The sequence below is a fragment of the Schistocerca serialis genome, chromosome 10, assembly GCF_023864345.2.
Source record: "Schistocerca serialis cubense isolate TAMUIC-IGC-003099 chromosome 10, iqSchSeri2.2, whole genome shotgun sequence".
In the NCBI taxonomy this organism is placed as follows: domain Eukaryota; kingdom Metazoa; phylum Arthropoda; class Insecta; order Orthoptera; family Acrididae; genus Schistocerca; species Schistocerca serialis.
The window spans coordinates 117,365,473-117,374,526 of NC_064647.1; the positions used below are offsets into that span (position 1 = coordinate 117,365,473).

At 41.4% G+C, this 9,054-nt stretch overlaps 1 long non-coding RNA gene across 1 annotated transcript in view; it reads left to right on the top strand.

Moving 5' to 3' along the window:
* The window catches only part of LOC126425118 (uncharacterized), a 28,133-nt gene extending 19,447 nt beyond the window's left edge, over nt 1–8,686 (top strand). The window contains exon 2 of the long non-coding RNA XR_007576264.1: nt 7,165–8,686. This is a non-coding gene — a long non-coding RNA (uncharacterized LOC126425118). The remainder of the gene's footprint in view (nt 1–7,164) is intronic.
* The last annotated feature ends 368 nt before the right edge of the window (nt 8,687–9,054 follow it).

Below are 9,054 nucleotides of genomic sequence, written 5' to 3' on the forward strand. Positions count from 1 at the left end.
ATGCTCAGTATTTCCTATGGTATCTGCATGACATATAATGTTGTTCCTGCAGTTAGACTGACAGTGTGTGTCTGTAATTTCTCAACTTCATGCAGTCCTTAGCAGTAAATCATTGGCTTATTTGAACTACAAGCTTTTGTGTTTCATACTCCGTGATTTTTCTCCCAGTTTTACCGACAGATTGAACTGTAACCTAATATTTAGTGTGCACAAAACAACTTGGCCTGTTCCTGCATAATGGATGGAGAGGAGACAGTTGTAGTAGTGGGGGTTTAGTTGTGAAAGACCACTCCACAGTATGGGAGGTGCAGTTAAGGCGGGTGACATGTACACACAAATGCATGATTTGTAAGCTGCTAGCAAGTCTGCAAACAATCATATTAACAGGTTATGCCAGTACAACCAATAATTCAACAAATGACATTCAGAGTTTCTCATTAGAGTATCTAAAAAGAAATGGTTCTGTAAACAAATGTTAAACCACAGCAAATTAAGCACAATCACATGTTGCCAGAAAGAAATTATCTCATAAAACAAAAAATTGTAAAAAATGTATTATGGGGAGCAAAGTGTTTTAGTAAATCACTGAAAAGGTAAAATAAAGAACTTGTCATATTAAAGTTGTGTGGCCATTCGCTGTTGTTCTGTTCATCAATATTATCTGAATATGAAATTGTCTTCTTCCATGTCTTTTCTGTAGTAGTGAAGCCTTTCCTCCTGTGTGTTCTCTTTATTATTATTGTTGTTGTTGTATGATTGGAGTAGCTAGTAGTTCCAGCAATCCTCTCAAGCACAACTTTTAACGAGATTTTTGCTTCCTCGTTTGCCTCTTCTGACATAAATCTAATAACATTACGTATAATCAAATATGCTTGAGTATGAAAACTTTCCCTAGAGTGAAAGTGCTTGGAGACAGTAGCACCTATGCAACCTAGGAAAGAGAAAGCAACAAGAATGCTCAAAGTGTGCAAGTTGGCAGGTGACTGCCAAATGTGGTGCCTGCCCATTCAGAACAAAGGGGTGAACTCACTCAGGATGACTAAGCATTTTTGCACGTGACATGTTTCGTAATGTTTCCAGAATAAGGTTACATGTAGCGAGTGTGATCTGCAATGGAATTTAGATCTTCTACCAGTCAGTCGCACACAAACTACTTTCTTGTTCAATTAAGACTTGGAGAAACTGGAAATTGGTGCATCTGAGTTCCCCCTCTGCCTCCCCTTCCTCCAATCTACAGAGGTTGGTGCAATTTAATGGCGAGGTGCAATAGTCAGCTGTAAACATTGTTTCCTCTTAAATGCACCACCACAAATAGCTGTTGCCATGTTGCTGACTTCAGTGTGGATGTGGCTTAATGTGACATTAGGTGATAACAGGATATTTTTATAGCCTGCTTCCTTCATGGCCATTACCGTTAGCTTATCCCACTTCTGGGTGTTTATGTATTGCAGAAATACAGTTTTTCTATTACTCAAATTATTTAATTGGATAGAGAAAAAAAATCTGCTCACCAAGCGGCGGCAGAAAACACACACACACACACGAGGCTGTTGTGATTGGCAAGCTTTTGGAGCCAGTGGCAGAAGGGTTGAAGGGTGAAGGAAAAGGACTGGAGAGGTCTAGAAAATAGATTTTGGGAAAGTCATCCAGAACCGCAGGTAAGGGGAGACTTACCGTATGGTATGAGAAGGAGAGACTGATTGTTCGGGACTGCTTCGGACGAGATTTGAGAACCTGAGAGCTTAAAGGTGGAGGACAGGATAATATGCATACAACATTGTGCACGAGTTAATAAGAGTGAGAAGCTAAGTGCATTGTACGTAACAAAGATGGGAGGGGATGGTGAAAAATAGATGGGAAAGACAACGAAAAATGTACGAGGGCAGTTCAATAAGTAATGCAACACATTTTTTTTCTGAAACAGGGGTTGTTTTATTCAGCATTGAAATACACCAGGTTATTCCCCAATCTTTTAGCTACACAACACTATTTTTCAACGTAATCTCCATTCAATGCTACGGCCTTACGCCACCTTGAAATGAGGGCCTGTATGCCTGCACGGTACCATTCCACTGGTCGATGTCGGAGCCAACGTCGTACTGCATCAATAACTTCATCATCATCCGCGTAGTGCCTCCCACAGATTGCGTCCTTCATTGGGCCAAACATATGGGAATCCGACGGTGCGACATCGGGGCTGTAGGGTGCATGAGGAAGAACAGTCCACTGAAGTTTTGTGAGCTCCTCTCGGGTGCGAAGACTTGTGTGAGGTCTTGCGTTGTCATGAAGAAGGAGAAGTTCGTTCAGATTTTTGTGCCTACGAACACGCTGAAGTCGTTTCTTCAATTTCTGAAGAGTAGCACAATACACTTCAGAGTTGATCGTTTGACCATGGGGAAGGACATCGAACAGAATAACCCCTTCAGCGTCCCAGAAGACTGTAACTATGACTTTACCGGCTGAGGGTATGGCTTTAAACTTTTTCTTGGTAGGGGAGTGGGTGTGGCGCCACTCCATTGATTTCCGTTTTGTTTCAGGTTCGAAGTGATGAACCCATGTTTCATCGCCTGTAACAATCTTTGACAAGAAATTGTCACCCTCAGCCACTTGACGAGCAAGCAATTCCGCACAGATGGTTCTCCTTTGCTCTTTATGGTGTTCGGTTAGACAACGAGGGACCCAGCGGGAACAAACCTTTGAATATCCCAACTGGTGAACAATTGTGACAGCACTACCAACAGAGATGTCAAGTTGAGCACTGAGTTGTTTGATGGTGATCCGTCGATCATCTCGAACGAGTGTGTTCGCACGCTCCGCCATTGCAGGAGTCACAGCTGTGCATGGCCGGCCCGCACGCGGGAGATCAGACAGTCTTGCTTGACCTTGCGGCGATGATGACACACGATTTGCCCAACGACTCACCGTGCTTTTGTCCACTGCCAGATCACCGTAGACATTCTGCAAGCGCCTATGAATATCTGAGATGCCCTGGTTTTCCGCCAAAAGAAACTCGATCACTGCCCGTTGTTTGCAACGCACATCCGTTACAGACGCCATTTTAACAGCTCCGTACAGCGCTGCCACCTGTCGGAAGTCAATGAAACTATACGAGACGAAGCGGGAATGTTAGAAAATATTCCACAAGAAATTTCCGGTTTTTTCAACCAAAATTGGCCGAAAAAAAAAATGTGTTGCATTACTTATTGAACTGCCCTTGTAGAAAACTGAAACAGAGTGAAGCAAAGAGTAGTTAAAGTGAAGAAAAGCTGAGACAGAAGAAATTAACATGAATTAAGGCCAGGTGAGTGGCGAGAACCAAGGACATGTAGTGGTAGTTCCCACCTGCGGAGTTCTGAGGAAATGGTGTCTGGGGGAAGAATACCGATGGTGTGTGTGGTGAAACAGCTACACATTTCCGTCCTCATCAAACCTACCAATAAACGACAGTACTTCCATTTTGACAGTTGCCATCCTTTCCATGTCAAACGTTCTCTACCATACAGCCTTGACATACGAGGCAAATTTATTTGTTCGGATGCAGACTCTTTACAGCAATACACCACCACTCTCATCTCAGCTTTCTCTGCACGTAATTACCCCACCAGCCTAGTTAAAAATCTGATTTCCTGAGCCATCACTTCCAGTCCTGATGCTGCTGATCCGCCCACAAAATGCTTCAGAGCACACCATTGGTGACTCAATATTATCCTGGTCTGGAATGTGTCAATCAGCTACTTCGACAGGGCCACGACTGCATAAAATCATGCCCTGAAATGAGATCCATTCTGTCAAAAAGTTTGCTGTCCACACCTAGAATAGCTTTGTCACCCTCTTAATCTCCACAATATTCTTGTCAGACCCTATGCTCGTCCTGCACCAATCTCCCTACCCTATGGCTCCTATCCCTGTGACTGCCCCGTTGCAAGACTTGGCCTACACACCTTCCTACCACCACCTATAATAGTCCTGTAACTGGCAAAACATATACCATCAAATGGAGAGCCACCTGCAAAATGACACGTCATATACCAGCTATTATGCAAACACTGTTGAGGCTTCTACATCAGCATGACTGCCACCAAATTATCAATTAGGATACTGGGCATAAGCAGAGGGTATATATTGGGAACTTGCAATATCCTGTTGCAGAGCATGCTCTACAACATGACATTCATGACCTCGGCACCTGTTTCGCCCCACGCGCCATCTGCATTCTTCCCCCAGATACTGGTTTCTCAGAACTCTGCAGGTGGGAACTACCACTACAAAATGTCCTTGGTTCTCACCACCCACCTGGCCTTAATTTACGTTAATCTCTTCCATATCAGCTTCCCTTCACTGTAACTACTCTTTGCTTCACTTCGTTTCAGTTTTCTACATCTTTTGTTGTCTTTGCCGTCTATTTTTAATCATCCCCTCCCACATCTGTTACGTACAATGCACTTAGCCTCTCACTCTTATTAACTCGCGGATGATGTTTTAGTGGTAATCTCTGTCTTGTGTATTACCCTGTCTTCCACCTTTAAGCTCTCAGGTTTTCAAATCTCATCAGATGCAGTCCCCAACAATCTGTCTTTCCTTCTAATACCCTGCAGTAAATCTCCTCTGACCTGCGGTTCTGGGTGACTTTCCCAAAATCTACCCCTTTTGTAGACCTGTACAGTCCTTTTCATTCACCTTTCTTCCTTCCCCCTTCAGCCCTTCTGCCTGAAACAGGAACCACTGGCTCTGAAAGCTTACCAGTGACAACTGTCTTTTATGTGTGTGTGTTCTGCGCCACTCGGTGAGTAGGTTTTTATCTTTTTGATTAAATAAATTTATAAATACAGTAGAGCGTCAGTTATCCGAAGTAATTGGGGGACATGGGTGTTCGGAAAACTGGTTTGTTCGGATAATCGAACTGTAAATGTTTATTTGCCAAAAAGAAGTACTGTACAGCATAATCTTCTTCCCTTAATATGACCCTTAGTTTGACTTTGCAAGAATCAGCCGACAGTTTTTCTCCTAGTATTGTAAGCTCACGAATGCCGTGTCTTGACTTGAAGTGTTTTAACCAGCCCGTGCTCGCTTTAAAGTTCGAAGGCCCTCCAAGTTTTTTGTTGAACTGCTTTGCCTTCTCACACAGAATGGGACCTGAGATAGGTTCTCCTTCTGATCTCTTTTGTGTAAACTACTTGTAAACAGCATCATCTAGATCTGTGTTAGTGGCGAGCTTCATAGTTTTACGGCTTGTTGATCCATCAGTAGAATCAAGCATAGCTATAAAATTTGCTATGCTTGTCTTTTGTAATCTATCCGTAATTATCGACTTCCCCACGTTTTACTCATTGGATAAAGTGGTTACAGATTCACTTTCTTCTAACCTTTTAATAATCTCGTACTTGTCCCTCATAGAAAGGACAACACGTTTATGTTTAAGCATTTTGTATCGTCAAGTTCACTTCTTCACGCAGCAGCACACAAGGGGTCGTAACAGAGAACAGAAGGTGACTGTTTGCACTGTGAGAAGCTCTTCTTGGGGGTGCGCAATCCTTCAAACTGCGTGGAGCGGCACGCCTCAACTCTTAAGCTGGTGCAGCTGTTGCTGTGAACAGCTTTGATACTGCCGCTACTTCTACTGCCAGTGCCAAGCCGACAGAAGTGTGCTGATTGTTGAAACACAGCGACTGGCGGCTTGGCCAGTCAGCAGTGCCTTGTGAAGGCCCCATTAGAAGCAATGTTCCGCCAGCAGTGGCCCAGTGCAGTGACTACTGTGGGAAACTTGGTTTGGGAGTGAGGGGGATGATGGACGGTAGGGTGGGAGAATAACAGGTGTGAGCGAGTACACAGTTCGGTTAAGCGGTCGTTTGGTTGACCGACGTTCGGATAATCGATGCTCTACTGTAATTGATATTTTTTCTATTCCCTATATTTTTGTTTATTATTTTCTAACCAGCATTTGGTATGGCATTTATTGTTATGTAATTATCTAAGAAAGGATCTCTCTGGACATTCTGGATCAAAACTGATATTTTAGCCCAACCTCCCCCCCCCCCCCCCCCCCCCCAAAAAAAAAAAAACACCACCGCCACCACCACTGCCTATTTTTGAACTTGTTTTTTGCAGTTCATCTATATTACTGTATAAAGGCATGTCATTTCATATTTTAGCAAAGATACAAATTTTTGCATGATACTCTAATAAACATTTGGACAGACATATTTTTTAAGTGACTTATCTACAGTTTTCTGACAAAATTAACTGCGCAGGGGAGAGACGTTGTGCTATGAAAATATGCGGTTTAGTTTTTCCCAGTCAGTTTCAACTATGATGTAAACCATTAGACAAATTGTTTCTGCCGTTCATATTCTTTCTCTTTCAAACAAATATTGTTTACAGAACATTGTGGTTTCCTTCCTAGCTGCCAGTTTTGGAGAAGAAAGGATAGTTATATTTATGCCTTATTGGCTTATGATTAGAATACTACCAAAGAATCGAGTTGTCTGAAACTTCAATTCTTCCCATTCGCAAATTAAAACTAAGCGAAATAATATCATTGAGGCTATCCTCACAGGTCCAGCAGTTGGAGAGATCTCTCTCTCTCTCTCTCTCTCTCTCTCTCTCTCTCTCTCTCTCTCTCATACGGCATACACCAATGTTACCAAGTGATGTACTGAATAATTTGAAGCAACATAATTACCAATCACAATTTGTAGAGTGGGGAGAAGAGATTACAAGAGAGGAGAAAAGGAAATGGACATTTGGGGGGGGGGGGGGGGTAGTGGAGTTTAGGACATATATCAGATTCCCATACATATTTAGAAAATGTGAAGCATTGATAGGTTCACTAGTCGTAAATAGTAACAAAGCAAGATATATCATGTGTAGTGTTGATGCATTTTGCAAGTTCATTATTTATTTCTGTGTCAGTATAGAACCCATTATTTACATCTGGGGTTTTATGGAACCAGTCATTTGAAAAGTAACATAGTCAGGATTAGGCTAGCCATTTTCTAATGTGTAATTGTGAGAAAAAGTTTTCCCATATAGTCACTCTTGTGGACACTTTCTTGATATGCACATTTTATCTAAAATTTTGGGAAATTTCATGAAATTAAAATTTTAAATGTTAGACTAATAAAAAGGCATCATTATGTAGGTAACATTCTGTTTTCTCCCATTTAGGACTACAGGCTGGAAGAGAACACACTGTGCTCTGGCTTGTAAATGAAGACAACGGCTAATTTGAAGCTGCAGATGGAAGACTACGGAAACATATGCTTTATTTCTCGCAGCTGCTCTGCATTAATAGAAACATTGGTTAATCGAGTTTTAGTTACGGACAATTTCACTGTCAAGATTGTCCGTGGTGCAGACCGTGATAAAATAAGTGACTGTGGGAATGAGGGCTTTGCAGTGGCACACGATATTGTCTTAGTCTTACGTGGAGAATGTTCTCAAATCCTTACTCACCCTTCTTGATATCTTTTGTGCAAACAGACTTCAAATGTTTCTCAAAAACATTTATTGAATCAGGCCATCAGTAGCTGCAGTAATATTAAAGTTTGAAATCCTTAAGTGATACACAACTGTTTCTGTTTGGGAGTAATAGTTACAGAGGCCTGGAAACCAAAATTATGCATCTGATTTAGTAAATACATGACAAATTAATTGCCACATGTAAAACTAGAGAGCAACTTGTTGGAAAAATGAAGTAACTGAAAATGGGCCTTTTAATGTGGAATGGTGCATTGGACTTAAATTTACATCAGGTGTTCTGAGATCGGAAACAGAATAACTACAATACTGGGCATAGCTTGTTTGTATACAAGAAAATTCAGCATTAGTGAAGTATGACAGTTGCCAGACAGCAATTTCTGAAGTATCCGAGGAGTTTTCTGTAAAGTGTGAGAGAATGGAGAGCCATCACCAAGAAATTGTTGCAGAGTTACACCTGACACAAAACAATAGTGAGAATCTAATGCATGACGTCACTTCAGTGGACATAGGGATGACTTGAGGAAAATTTGAAGTAGAATACACAAGTAGTTAACTGATTGCATACTGTCTTGACCCCCACAACTTAAAGAGAACTGCAGGTTTTTAACTGTCTAATACATAATTCAGATCTAGTGTGTAGGAAACAGATTATGGTGGTAAATTAATGTTAAGCAACTATAAAGTTACATGGCTTGGAGATACTCAAGATTAAATTCAGCTGCCTGATCAGAAAGGGGTGGTCTTTTTAAACTTCACACACAGTCAACTCTCCTTTTTGCAAAGTGAGAGAGTTGTCATAAGTATATCTGTTGTGGGTGACTATAATGGGAGTATTTTTATAGTGTACCATCATATACGTGTTCTATGATGTTCGAAGAAGGGAAAGGATGAAATCCAAAGTGGGCACATAACCTACCCCTTGTGTGTGTGGGCCCTACACACTTAATGTCCCCATCCAGTGTATGGGCAACCATCAATATGCCCTCACTCTGAAATAAGAGATGTTTGGAATTTAATCTAGACTGTTGACAAAAATTCTACTGATCATTAGCTTCATCTCTCCACCTCTCCTTCCCCTTCCAGCCTAAAACTAGAAGTGAATATTTCTTCCACTGCCACGATTCAAACCAGCTGCCTCAGCATCCAGTGCAGTCACACAAGTGTCTGTTGGTGACCTTTGCAACAGAGATGGGCTTTGGATAATGTTAACATTTGTGATATGGTTTTAAAAAAAGCTAGACCTTATGAGGTTGTAAATGCAGCTTCAGTACAGAAGATAAAATTTGTGCCATAAATTTGCAAGTAAGTGTTTTCTGGTTAGACAAAAAGTTTGAGATTTAAGTTTGTAATTTGGTAATTTTGCAGTTTTGCTCCAAAAATAATAAACAAAAGAAAATGAATGTAATCTTTGCAGTATGCTTAGAAGGCAAAATCTTTGCTATGGCAATACAAACCCATCACATCTTTGTTCTTTCAGGTCTGCACCAGGGAAGAAATAGCTTCAGATTACTATGACAAAACTATGCCTGGAGTTTTGATCTTGGATCCCAGTCATTTGCAGGCAGTGTGCTACCA